Source organism: Electrophorus electricus, chromosome 11 (assembly GCF_041902795.1).
Source record: "Electrophorus electricus isolate QZ-2024a chromosome 11, ASM4190279v1, whole genome shotgun sequence".
NCBI classification, from domain to species: Eukaryota; Metazoa; Chordata; class Actinopteri; order Gymnotiformes; family Gymnotidae; genus Electrophorus; species Electrophorus electricus.
This window is the reverse complement of record NC_137507.1, coordinates 20,164,538-20,179,196: the sequence shown is the minus strand read 5'-3', so window position 1 is coordinate 20,179,196 and position 14,659 is coordinate 20,164,538.

The following is a 14,659-nucleotide window of genomic DNA, read 5'->3' as shown; positions in this document are numbered from 1 at the left end:
AATGTGACCCTTGAAAGTAATTGCAACTCTGTTTTTACACCTCTAACCACAAGGAGACAGCGTTTCCACGCATTATAATTGTCTTATACATAGTTTCAGAGCAAGAAATTTTGTTTTTAACCAAACTAAACAACTTACAATATACTAAGAAAAGACATATTTCAAATGAAAAGAGTTTATAGCAGAGGAGAACAAGTTGTTTGTAATATGACCATTTAAAGTAATTGCAACTCTGTTGGTAGACCTCTAACCACAAAGAAACAGAGCTTCTATGCATTGTAATCAACTTATACACCGTTTCAGAGCAAGACATCTTGTTTTTAACCAAACTGAATAACTTACAATATCCTAAGAAAAGACATATTTCAAGTGAAAAGAGTTTATCCAGGGGAGAAACAAGTTGTTTGTAATATGACCATTTAAAGTAATTGCATTTCTGTTGGTAGACCTCTAACCACAACGAAACAGGGTTTCTATGCATTGTAATCGGCTTATACAGCGTTTCAGAGCAAGACATCTTGTTTTTAACCAAACTGAATAACTTAAAATATCCTAAGAAAACACATATTTCCAGTGAAAAGAGTTTATACAGGGGAGAAACAAGTTGTTTCTAGTATGACAATTTAAAGTAATTGCAACTCTCTTTGTACACGTCTAACTACAACGAAACAGGGTTTCTATGCATTGTAATCAGCTTATACACCGTTTCAGAGCAAGACATCTTGTTTTTAACCAAACTGAATACCTTACAATATCCTAAGAAAACACATATTTCGAGTGAAAAGAGTTTATACATGGGAGAAACAATTGTTTCTAATATGTCAATTTAAAGTAATTGCAACTCTGTTTATACACTTCTAACCACAAAGAAACAGAGCTTCTATGCATTGTAATCGGCTTATACAGAGTTTCAGAGCAAGACATCTTGTTTTTAACCAAACTGAATAACTTACAATATACTAAGAAAACACATATTTCAAATGAAAAGAGTTTATAGCAGAGGAGAACAAGTTGTTTGTAATATGACAATTTAAAGTAATTGCAACTCTGTTTGTACACCTCTACCCACAACGAAACAGGGTTTCTATGCATTGTAATCTGCTTATACAGCGTTTCAGAGCAAGACATCTTGTTTTTAACCAAAGTGAATAACTTACAATATCGTAAGAAAACACATATTTCAAGTGAAAATAGTTTATCTAGGGGAGAACAAGTTGTTTTAACATGGTTCTAATATGACCCTTGAAAGTAATTGCAACTCTGTTTGTACACCTCTAACCACATGAAACAGGGTTTCTATGCATTGTTATCGACTTATACAGCGTTTCAGAGCAAGACATCTTGTTTTTAACCAAACTGAATAACTTACAATATCCTAAGAAAACACATATTTCAAATGAAAAGAGTTTATACATGGGAGAAACAATTGTTTCTAATATGTCAATTTAAAGTAATTGCAACTCTGTTGGTAAACCTCTAACCACAACGAAACAGGGATTCTATGCATTGTAATCTGCTTATACAGCGTTTCAGAGCAAGACATCTTGTTTTTAACCAAACTGAATAACTTACAATATCCTAAGAAAACACATATTTCAAATGAAAAGAGTTTATAGCAGGGGAGAACAAGTTGTTTGTAATATGAACATTTAAAGTAATTGCAACTCTGTTGGTAGACCTCTAACCACAAAGAAAAAGAGCTTCTATGCATTGTAATCAACTTATACACCGTTTCAGAGCAAGACATCTTGTTTTTAACCAAACTGAATAACTTACAATATCCTAAGAAAAGACATATTTCAAGTGAAAAGAGTTTATCCAGGGGAGAAACAAGTTGTTCGTAATATGACCGTTTAAAGTAATTGCAACTCTGTTGGTAGACCTCTAACCACAACGAAACAGGGTCTTTATGCATTGTAATCAGCTTATACACCGTTTCAGAGCAAGACATCTTGTTTTTAACCAAACTGAATAACTTACAATATCTTAAGAAAACACATATTTCAAGTGAAAATAGTTTATCTAGGGGAGAACAAGTTGTTTTAACATGGTTGTAATATGACCCTTGAAAGTAATTGCAACTCTGTTTGTACACCTATAACCACATGAAACAGGGTTTCTATGCATTGTAAGCGGCTTATACAGCGTTTCAGAGCAAGACATCTTGTTTTTAACCAAACTGAATAACTTACAATATCCTAAGAAAACACATATTTCAAATGAAAAGAGTTTATAGCAGGGGAGAACAAGTTGTTTGTAATATGACCATTTAAAGTAATTGCAACTCTGTTTGTACACCTCTAACCACAACGAAACAGGGTTTCTATGCATTGTAATCGGCTTATACAGCGTTTCAGAGCAAGACATCTTGTTTTTATCCAAACTGAATAACTTACAATATCCTAAGAAAAGACATATTTCAAGTGAAAAGAGTTTATACAGGGGAGAAACAAGTTGTTTCTAATATGTCAATTTAAAGTAATTGCAACTCTGTTTATACACTTCTAACCACAAAAAAACAGAGCTTCTATGCATTGTAATCGGCTTATACCGAGTTTCAGAGCAAGACATCTTATTTTTAACCAAACTGAATACCTTAGAATATCCTAAGAAAACACATAGATCAAGTGAAAAGACTTTATCCAGGGGAGAAACAAGTTGTTTGTAACATGACCATTTAAAGTATTTGCAACTCTGTTTGTACACCTCTAACCACAAGGAAACAGGGATTCTATGCATTGTAATCGGCTTATACAGAGTTTCAGAGCAAGACATCTTGTTTTTAACCAAACTGAATAACTTACAATATCCTAAGAAAACACAGTGAAAAGAGTTTATACATGGGAGAAACAATTGTTTCTAATATGTCAATTTAAAGTAATTGCAACTCTGTTTATACACTTCTAACCACAAAAAAAGAGAGCTTCTATGCATTGTAATCGGCTTATACCGAGTTTCAGAGCAAGACATCTTATTTTTAACCAAACTGAATAACTTACAATATCCTAAGAAAAGACATATTTTAAGTGAAAAGAGTTTATCTAGGGGAGAACAAGTTGTTTTAACATGGTTCTAATGTGACCCTTGAAAGTAATTGCAACTCTGTTTTTACACCTCTAACCACAAGGAGACAGCGTTTCCACGCATTATAATTGTCTTATACATAGTTTCAGAGCAAGAAATTTTGTTTTTAACCAAACTAAACAACTTACAATATACTAAGAAAAGACATATTTCAAATGAAAAGAGTTTATAGCAGAGGAGAACAAGTTGTTTGTAATATGACCATTTAAAGTAATTGCAACTCTGTTGGTAGACCTCTAACCACAAAGAAACAGAGCTTCTATGCATTGTAATCAACTTATACACCGTTTCAGAGCAAGACATCTTGTTTTTAACCAAACTGAATAACTTACAATATCCTAAGAAAAGACATATTTCAAGTGAAAAGAGTTTATCCAGGGGAGAAACAAGTTGTTTGTAATATGACCATTTAAAGTAATTGCATTTCTGTTGGTAGACCTCTAACCACAACGAAACAGGGTTTCTATGCATTGTAATCGGCTTATACAGCGTTTCAGAGCAAGACATCTTGTTTTTAACCAAACTGAATAACTTAAAATATCCTAAGAAAACACATATTTCCAGTGAAAAGAGTTTATACAGGGGAGAAACAAGTTGTTTCTAGTATGACAATTTAAAGTAATTGCAACTCTCTTTGTACACGTCTAACTACAACGAAACAGGGTTTCTATGCATTGTAATCAGCTTATACACCGTTTCAGAGCAAGACATCTTGTTTTTAACCAAACTGAATACCTTACAATATCCTAAGAAAACACATATTTCGAGTGAAAAGAGTTTATACATGGGAGAAACAATTGTTTCTAATATGTCAATTTAAAGTAATTGCAACTCTGTTTATACACTTCTAACCACAAAGAAACAGAGCTTCTATGCATTGTAATCGGCTTATACCGAGTTTCAGAGCAAGATATCTTATTTTTAACCAAACTGAATACCTTAGAATATCCTCAGAAAACACATATATCAAGTGAAAAGACTTTATCCAGGGGAGAAACAAGGTGTTTGTAACATGACCATTTAAAGTATTTGCAACTCTGTTTGTACACCTCTAACCACAAGGAAACAGGGATTCTATGCATTGTAATCGGCTTATACAGAGTTTCAGAGCAAGACATCTTGTTTTTAACCAAACTGAATAACTTACAATATCCTAAGAAAACACATATTTCAAATGAAAAGAGTTTATACAGGGGAGAAACAAGTTGTTTCTAGTATGACAATTTAAAGTAATTGCAACTCTCTTTGTACACCTCTAACCACAAAGAAACAGAGCTTCTATCCATTGTAAGCGGCTTATACAGCGTTTCAGAGCAAGACATCTTGTTTTTAACCAAACTGAATAACTTACAATATCCTAAGAAAAGACATATTTCAAGTGAAAAGAGTTTATCTAGGGGAGAACAAGTTGTTTTAACATGATTCTAATGTGACCCTTGAAAGTAATTGCAACTCTGTTTTTACACCTCTAACCACAAGGAGGCAATGTTTCCACGCATTATAATTGTCTTATACATAGTTTCAGAGCAAGAAATTTTGTTTTTAACCAAACTGATTAACTTACAATATCCTAAGAAAACACATATTTCCAGTGAAAAGAGTTTATACAGGGGAGAAACAAGTTGTTTCTAATATGTCAATTTAAAGTAATTGCAACTCTGTTTATACACTTCTAACCACAAAAAAACAGAGCTTCTATGCATTGTAATCGGCTTATACCGAGTTTCAGAGCAAGACATCTTATTTTTAACCAAACTGAATACCTTAGAATATCCTAAGAAAACACATAGATCAAGTGAAAAGACTTTATCCAGGGGAGAAACAAGTTGTTTGTAACATGACCATTTAAAGTATTTGCAACTCTGTTTGTACACCTCTAACCACAAGGAAACAGGGATTCTATGCATTGTAATCGGCTTATACAGAGTTTCAGAGCAAGACATCTTGTTTTTAACCAAACTGAATAACTTACAATATCCTAAGAAAACACAGTGAAAAGAGTTTATACATGGGAGAAACAATTGTTTCTAATATGTCAATTTAAAGTAATTGCAACTCTGTTTATACACTTCTAACCACAAAAAAAGAGAGCTTCTATGCATTGTAATCGGCTTATACCGAGTTTCAGAGCAAGACATCTTATTTTTAACCAAACTGAATAACTTACAATATCCTAAGAAAAGACATATTTTAAGTGAAAAGAGTTTATCTAGGGGAGAACAAGTTGTTTTAACATGGTTCTAATGTGACCCTTGAAAGTAATTGCAACTCTGTTTTTACACCTCTAACCACAAGGAGACAGCGTTTCCACGCATTATAATTGTCTTATACATAGTTTCAGAGCAAGAAATTTTGTTTTTAACCAAACTAAACAACTTACAATATACTAAGAAAAGACATATTTCAAATGAAAAGAGTTTATAGCAGAGGAGAACAAGTTGTTTGTAATATGACCATTTAAAGTAATTGCAACTCTGTTGGTAGACCTCTAACCACAAAGAAACAGAGCTTCTATGCATTGTAATCAACTTATACACCGTTTCAGAGCAAGACATCTTGTTTTTAACCAAACTGAATAACTTACAATATCCTAAGAAAAGACATATTTCAAGTGAAAAGAGTTTATCCAGGGGAGAAACAAGTTGTTTGTAATATGACCATTTAAAGTAATTGCATTTCTGTTGGTAGACCTCTAACCACAACGAAACAGGGTTTCTATGCATTGTAATCGGCTTATACAGCGTTTCAGAGCAAGACATCTTGTTTTTAACCAAACTGAATAACTTAAAATATCCTAAGAAAACACATATTTCCAGTGAAAAGAGTTTATACAGGGGAGAAACAAGTTGTTTCTAGTATGACAATTTAAAGTAATTGCAACTCTCTTTGTACACGTCTAACTACAACGAAACAGGGTTTCTATGCATTGTAATCAGCTTATACACCGTTTCAGAGCAAGACATCTTGTTTTTAACCAAACTGAATACCTTACAATATCCTAAGAAAACACATATTTCGAGTGAAAAGAGTTTATACATGGGAGAAACAATTGTTTCTAATATGTCAATTTAAAGTAATTGCAACTCTGTTTATACACTTCTAACCACAAAGAAACAGAGCTTCTATGCATTGTAATCGGCTTATACAGAGTTTCAGAGCAAGACATCTTGTTTTTAACCAAACTGAATAACTTACAATATACTAAGAAAACACATATTTCAAATGAAAAGAGTTTATAGCAGAGGAGAACAAGTTGTTTGTAATATGACAATTTAAAGTAATTGCAACTCTGTTTGTACACCTCTACCCACAACGAAACAGGGTTTCTATGCATTGTAATCTGCTTATACAGCGTTTCAGAGCAAGACATCTTGTTTTTAACCAAAGTGAATAACTTACAATATCGTAAGAAAACACATATTTCAAGTGAAAATAGTTTATCTAGGGGAGAACAAGTTGTTTTAACATGGTTCTAATATGACCCTTGAAAGTAATTGCAACTCTGTTTGTACACCTCTAACCACATGAAACAGGGTTTCTATGCATTGTTATCGACTTATACAGCGTTTCAGAGCAAGACATCTTGTTTTTAACCAAACTGAATAACTTACAATATCCTAAGAAAACACATATTTCAAATGAAAAGAGTTTATACATGGGAGAAACAATTGTTTCTAATATGTCAATTTAAAGTAATTGCAACTCTGTTGGTAAACCTCTAACCACAACGAAACAGGGATTCTATGCATTGCAATCTGCTTATACAGCGTTTCAGAGCAAGACATCTTGTTTTTAACCAAACTGAATAACTTACAATATCCTAAGAAAACACATATTTCAAATGAAAAGAGTTTATAGCAGGGGAGAACAAGTTGTTTGTAATATGAACATTTAAAGTAATTGCAACTCTGTTGGTAGACCTCTAACCACAAAGAAAAAGAGCTTCTATGCATTGTAATCAACTTATACACCGTTTCAGAGCAAGACATCTTGTTTTTAACCAAACTGAATAACTTACAATATCCTAAGAAAAGACATATTTCAAGTGAAAAGAGTTTATCCAGGGGAGAAACAAGTTGTTCGTAATATGACCGTTTAAAGTAATTGCAACTCTGTTGGTAGACCTCTAACCACAACGAAACAGGGTCTTTATGCATTGTAATCAGCTTATACACCGTTTCAGAGCAAGACATCTTGTTTTTAACCAAACTGAATAACTTACAATATCTTAAGAAAACACATATTTCAAGTGAAAATAGTTTATCTAGGGGAGAACAAGTTGTTTTAACATGGTTGTAATATGACCCTTGAAAGTAATTGCAACTCTGTTTGTACACCTATAACCACATGAAACAGGGTTTCTATGCATTGTAAGCGGCTTATACAGCGTTTCAGAGCAAGACATCTTGTTTTTAACCAAACTGAATAACTTACAATATCCTAAGAAAACACATATTTCAAATGAAAAGAGTTTATAGCAGGGGAGAACAAGTTGTTTGTAATATGACCATTTAAAGTAATTGCAACTCTGTTTGTACACCTCTAACCACAACGAAACAGGGTTTCTATGCATTGTAATCGGCTTATACAGCGTTTCAGAGCAAGACATCTTGTTTTTATCCAAACTGAATAACTTACAATATCCTAAGAAAAGACATATTTCAAGTGAAAAGAGTTTATACAGGGGAGAAACAAGTTGTTTCTAATATGTCAATTTAAAGTAATTGCAACTCTGTTTATACACTTCTAACCACAAAAAAACAGAGCTTCTATGCATTGTAATCGGCTTATACCGAGTTTCAGAGCAAGACATCTTATTTTTAACCAAACTGAATACCTTAGAATATCCTAAGAAAACACATAGATCAAGTGAAAAGACTTTATCCAGGGGAGAAACAAGTTGTTTGTAACATGACCATTTAAAGTATTTGCAACTCTGTTTGTACACCTCTAACCACAAGGAAACAGGGATTCTATGCATTGTAATCGGCTTATACAGAGTTTCAGAGCAAGACATCTTGTTTTTAACCAAACTGAATAACTTACAATATCCTAAGAAAACACAGTGAAAAGAGTTTATACATGGGAGAAACAATTGTTTCTAATATGTCAATTTAAAGTAATTGCAACTCTGTTTATACACTTCTAACCACAAAAAAAGAGAGCTTCTATGCATTGTAATCGGCTTATACCGAGTTTCAGAGCAAGACATCTTATTTTTAACCAAACTGAATAACTTACAATATCCTAAGAAAAGACATATTTTAAGTGAAAAGAGTTTATCTAGGGGAGAACAAGTTGTTTTAACATGGTTCTAATGTGACCCTTGAAAGTAATTGCAACTCTGTTTTTACACCTCTAACCACAAGGAGACAGCGTTTCCACGCATTATAATTGTCTTATACATAGTTTCAGAGCAAGAAATTTTGTTTTTAACCAAACTAAACAACTTACAATATACTAAGAAAAGACATATTTCAAATGAAAAGAGTTTATAGCAGAGGAGAACAAGTTGTTTGTAATATGACCATTTAAAGTAATTGCAACTCTGTTGGTAGACCTCTAACCACAAAGAAACAGAGCTTCTATGCATTGTAATCAACTTATACACCGTTTCAGAGCAAGACATCTTGTTTTTAACCAAACTGAATAACTTACAATATCCTAAGAAAAGACATATTTCAAGTGAAAAGAGTTTATCCAGGGGAGAAACAAGTTGTTTGTAATATGACCATTTAAAGTAATTGCATTTCTGTTGGTAGACCTCTAACCACAACGAAACAGGGTTTCTATGCATTGTAATCGGCTTATACAGCGTTTCAGAGCAAGACATCTTGTTTTTAACCAAACTGAATAACTTAAAATATCCTAAGAAAACACATATTTCCAGTGAAAAGAGTTTATACAGGGGAGAAACAAGTTGTTTCTAGTATGACAATTTAAAGTAATTGCAACTCTCTTTGTACACGTCTAACTACAACGAAACAGGGTTTCTATGCATTGTAATCAGCTTATACACCGTTTCAGAGCAAGACATCTTGTTTTTAACCAAACTGAATACCTTACAATATCCTAAGAAAACACATATTTCGAGTGAAAAGAGTTTATACATGGGAGAAACAATTGTTTCTAATATGTCAATTTAAAGTAATTGCAACTCTGTTTATACACTTCTAACCACAAAGAAACAGAGCTTCTATGCATTGTAATCGGCTTATACCGAGTTTCAGAGCAAGATATCTTATTTTTAACCAAACTGAATACCTTAGAATATCCTCAGAAAACACATATATCAAGTGAAAAGACTTTATCCAGGGGAGAAACAAGGTGTTTGTAACATGACCATTTAAAGTATTTGCAACTCTGTTTGTACACCTCTAACCACAAGGAAACAGGGATTCTATGCATTGTAATCGGCTTATACAGAGTTTCAGAGCAAGACATCTTGTTTTTAACCAAACTGAATAACTTACAATATCCTAAGAAAACACATATTTCAAATGAAAAGAGTTTATAGCAGGGGAGAACAAGTTGTTTGTAATATGAACATTTAAAGTAATTGCAACTCTGTTGGTAGACCTCTAACCACAAAGAAACAGAGCTTCTATGCATTGTAATCAACTTATACACCGTTTCAGAGCAAGACATCTTGTTTTTAACCAAACTGAATAACTTACAATATCCTAAGAAAAGACATATTTCAAGTGAAAAGAGTTTATCCAGGGGAGAAACAAGTTGTTTGTAATATGACCATTTAAAGTAATTGCATTTCTGTTGGTAGACCTCTAACCACAACGAAACAGGGTTTCTATGCATTGTAATCGGCTTATACAGCGTTTCAGAGCAAGACATCTTGTTTTTAACCAAACTGAATAACTTAAAATATCCTAAGAAAACACATATTTCCAGTGAAAAGAGTTTATACAGGGGAGAAACAAGTTGTTTCTAGTATGACAATTTAAAGTAATTGCAACTCTCTTTGTACACCTCTACCCACAACGAAACAGGGTTTCAATGCATTGTAATCGGTTTATACACTGTTTCAGAGCAAGACATCTTGTTTTTAACCAAACTGAATAACTTACAATATCCTAAGAAAACACATATTTCAAGTGAAAATAGTTTATCTAGGGGAGAACAAGTTGTTTTAACATGGTTCTAATATGACCCTTGAAAGTAATTGCAACTCTGTTTGTACACCTCTAACCACAACGAAACAGGGTTTCTATGCATTGTAATCGGCTTATACAGCGTTTCAGAGCAAGACATCTTGTTTTTATCCAAACTGAATAACTTACAATATCCTAAGAAAAGACATATTTCAAGTGAAAAGAGTTTATACAGGGGAGAAACAAGTTGTTTCTAGTATGACAATTTAAAGTAATTGCAACTCTGTTTGTACACCTCTAACCACAACGAAACAGGGATTCTATGCATTGTAATCTGCTTATACAGAGTTTCAGAGCAAGACATCTTTTTTTTAACCAAACTGAATAACTTACAATATCCTAAGAAAACACATATTTCAAATGAAAAGAGTTTATAGCAGAGGAGAACAAGTTGTTTGTAATATGACAATTTAAAGTAATTGCAACTCTGTTTGTACACCTCTACCCACAACGAAACAGGGTTTCTATGCATTGTAATCTGCTTATACAGCGTTTCAGAGCAAGACATCTTGTTTTTAACCAAAGTGAATAACTTACAATATCGTAAGAAAACACATATTTCAAGTGAAAATAGTTTATCTAGGGGAGAACAAGTTGTTTTAACATGGTTCTAATATGACCCTTGAAAGTAATTGCAACTCTGTTTGTACACCTCTAACCACATGAAACAGGGTTTCTATGCATTGTTATCGACTTATACAGCGTTTCAGAGCAAGACATCTTGTTTTTAACCAAACTGAATAACTTACAATATCCTAAGAAAACACATATTTCAAATGAAAAGAGTTTATACATGGGAGAAACAATTGTTTCTAATATGTCAATTTAAAGTAATTGCAACTCTGTTGGTAAACCTCTAACCACAACGAAACAGGGATTCTATGCATTGCAATCTGCTTATACAGCGTTTCAGAGCAAGACATCTTGTTTTTAACCAAACTGAATAACTTACAATATCCTAAGAAAACACATATTTCAAATGAAAAGAGTTTATAGCAGGGGAGAACAAGTTGTTTGTAATATGAACATTTAAAGTAATTGCAACTCTGTTGGTAGACCTCTAACCACAAAGAAAAAGAGCTTCTATGCATTGTAATCAACTTATACACCGTTTCAGAGCAAGACATCTTGTTTTTAACCAAACTGAATAACTTACAATATCCTAAGAAAAGACATATTTCAAGTGAAAAGAGTTTATCCAGGGGAGAAACAAGTTGTTCGTAATATGACCGTTTAAAGTAATTGCAACTCTGTTGGTAGACCTCTAACCACAACGAAACAGGGTCTTTATGCATTGTAATCAGCTTATACACCGTTTCAGAGCAAGACATCTTGTTTTTAACCAAACTGAATAACTTACAATATCTTAAGAAAACACATATTTCAAGTGAAAATAGTTTATCTAGGGGAGAACAAGTTGTTTTAACATGGTTGTAATATGACCCTTGAAAGTAATTGCAACTCTGTTTGTACACCTATAACCACATGAAACAGGGTTTCTATGCATTGTAAGCGGCTTATACAGCGTTTCAGAGCAAGACATCTTGTTTTTAACCAAACTGAATAACTTACAATATCCTAAGAAAACACATATTTCAAATGAAAAGAGTTTATAGCAGGGGAGAACAAGTTGTTTGTAATATGACCATTTAAAGTAATTGCAACTCTGTTTGTACACCTCTAACCACAACGAAACAGGGTTTCTATGCATTGTAATCGGCTTATACAGCGTTTCAGAGCAAGACATCTTGTTTTTATCCAAACTGAATAACTTACAATATCCTAAGAAAAGACATATTTCAAGTGAAAAGAGTTTATACAGGGGAGAAACAAGTTGTTTCTAATATGTCAATTTAAAGTAATTGCAACTCTGTTTATACACTTCTAACCACAAAAAAACAGAGCTTCTATGCATTGTAATCGGCTTATACCGAGTTTCAGAGCAAGACATCTTATTTTTAACCAAACTGAATACCTTAGAATATCCTAAGAAAACACATAGATCAAGTGAAAAGACTTTATCCAGGGGAGAAACAAGTTGTTTGTAACATGACCATTTAAAGTATTTGCAACTCTGTTTGTACACCTCTAACCACAAGGAAACAGGGATTCTATGCATTGTAATCGGCTTATACAGAGTTTCAGAGCAAGACATCTTGTTTTTAACCAAACTGAATAACTTACAATATCCTAAGAAAACACAGTGAAAAGAGTTTATACATGGGAGAAACAATTGTTTCTAATATGTCAATTTAAAGTAATTGCAACTCTGTTTATACACTTCTAACCACAAAAAAAGAGAGCTTCTATGCATTGTAATCGGCTTATACCGAGTTTCAGAGCAAGACATCTTATTTTTAACCAAACTGAATAACTTACAATATCCTAAGAAAAGACATATTTTAAGTGAAAAGAGTTTATCTAGGGGAGAACAAGTTGTTTTAACATGGTTCTAATGTGACCCTTGAAAGTAATTGCAACTCTGTTTTTACACCTCTAACCACAAGGAGACAGCGTTTCCACGCATTATAATTGTCTTATACATAGTTTCAGAGCAAGAAATTTTGTTTTTAACCAAACTAAACAACTTACAATATACTAAGAAAAGACATATTTCAAATGAAAAGAGTTTATAGCAGAGGAGAACAAGTTGTTTGTAATATGACCATTTAAAGTAATTGCAACTCTGTTGGTAGACCTCTAACCACAAAGAAACAGAGCTTCTATGCATTGTAATCAACTTATACACCGTTTCAGAGCAAGACATCTTGTTTTTAACCAAACTGAATAACTTACAATATCCTAAGAAAAGACATATTTCAAGTGAAAAGAGTTTATCCAGGGGAGAAACAAGTTGTTTGTAATATGACCATTTAAAGTAATTGCATTTCTGTTGGTAGACCTCTAACCACAACGAAACAGGGTTTCTATGCATTGTAATCGGCTTATACAGCGTTTCAGAGCAAGACATCTTGTTTTTAACCAAACTGAATAACTTAAAATATCCTAAGAAAACACATATTTCCAGTGAAAAGAGTTTATACAGGGGAGAAACAAGTTGTTTCTAGTATGACAATTTAAAGTAATTGCAACTCTCTTTGTACACGTCTAACTACAACGAAACAGGGTTTCTATGCATTGTAATCAGCTTATACACCGTTTCAGAGCAAGACATCTTGTTTTTAACCAAACTGAATACCTTACAATATCCTAAGAAAACACATATTTCGAGTGAAAAGAGTTTATACATGGGAGAAACAATTGTTTCTAATATGTCAATTTAAAGTAATTGCAACTCTGTTTATACACTTCTAACCACAAAGAAACAGAGCTTCTATGCATTGTAATCGGCTTATACCGAGTTTCAGAGCAAGATATCTTATTTTTAACCAAACTGAATACCTTAGAATATCCTCAGAAAACACATATATCAAGTGAAAAGACTTTATCCAGGGGAGAAACAAGGTGTTTGTAACATGACCATTTAAAGTATTTGCAACTCTGTTTGTACACCTCTAACCACAAGGAAACAGGGATTCTATGCATTGTAATCGGCTTATACAGAGTTTCAGAGCAAGACATCTTGTTTTTAACCAAACTGAATAACTTACAATATCCTAAGAAAACACATATTTCAAATGAAAAGAGTTTATAGCAGGGGAGAACAAGTTGTTTGTAATATGAACATTTAAAGTAATTGCAACTCTGTTGGTAGACCTCTAACCACAAAGAAACAGAGCTTCTATGCATTGTAATCAACTTATACACCGTTTCAGAGCAAGACATCTTGTTTTTAACCAAACTGAATAACTTACAATATCCTAAGAAAAGACATATTTCAAGTGAAAAGAGTTTATCCAGGGGAGAAACAAGTTGTTTGTAATATGACCATTTAAAGTAATTGCATTTCTGTTGGTAGACCTCTAACCACAACGAAACAGGGTTTCTATGCATTGTAATCGGCTTATACAGCGTTTCAGAGCAAGACATCTTGTTTTTAACCAAACTGAATAACTTAAAATATCCTAAGAAAACACATATTTCCAGTGAAAAGAGTTTATACAGGGGAGAAACAAGTTGTTTCTAGTATGACAATTTAAAGTAATTGCAACTCTCTTTGTACACCTCTACCCACAACGAAACAGGGTTTCAATGCATTGTAATCGGTTTATACACTGTTTCAGAGCAAGACATCTTGTTTTTAACCAAACTGAATAACTTACAATATCCTAAGAAAACACATATTTCAAGTGAAAATAGTTTATCTAGGGGAGAACAAGTTGTTTTAACATGGTTCTAATATGACCCTTGAAAGTAATTGCAACTCTGTTTGTACACCTCTAACCACAACGAAACAGGGTTTCTATGCATTGTAATCGGCTTATACAGCGTTTCAGAGCAAGACA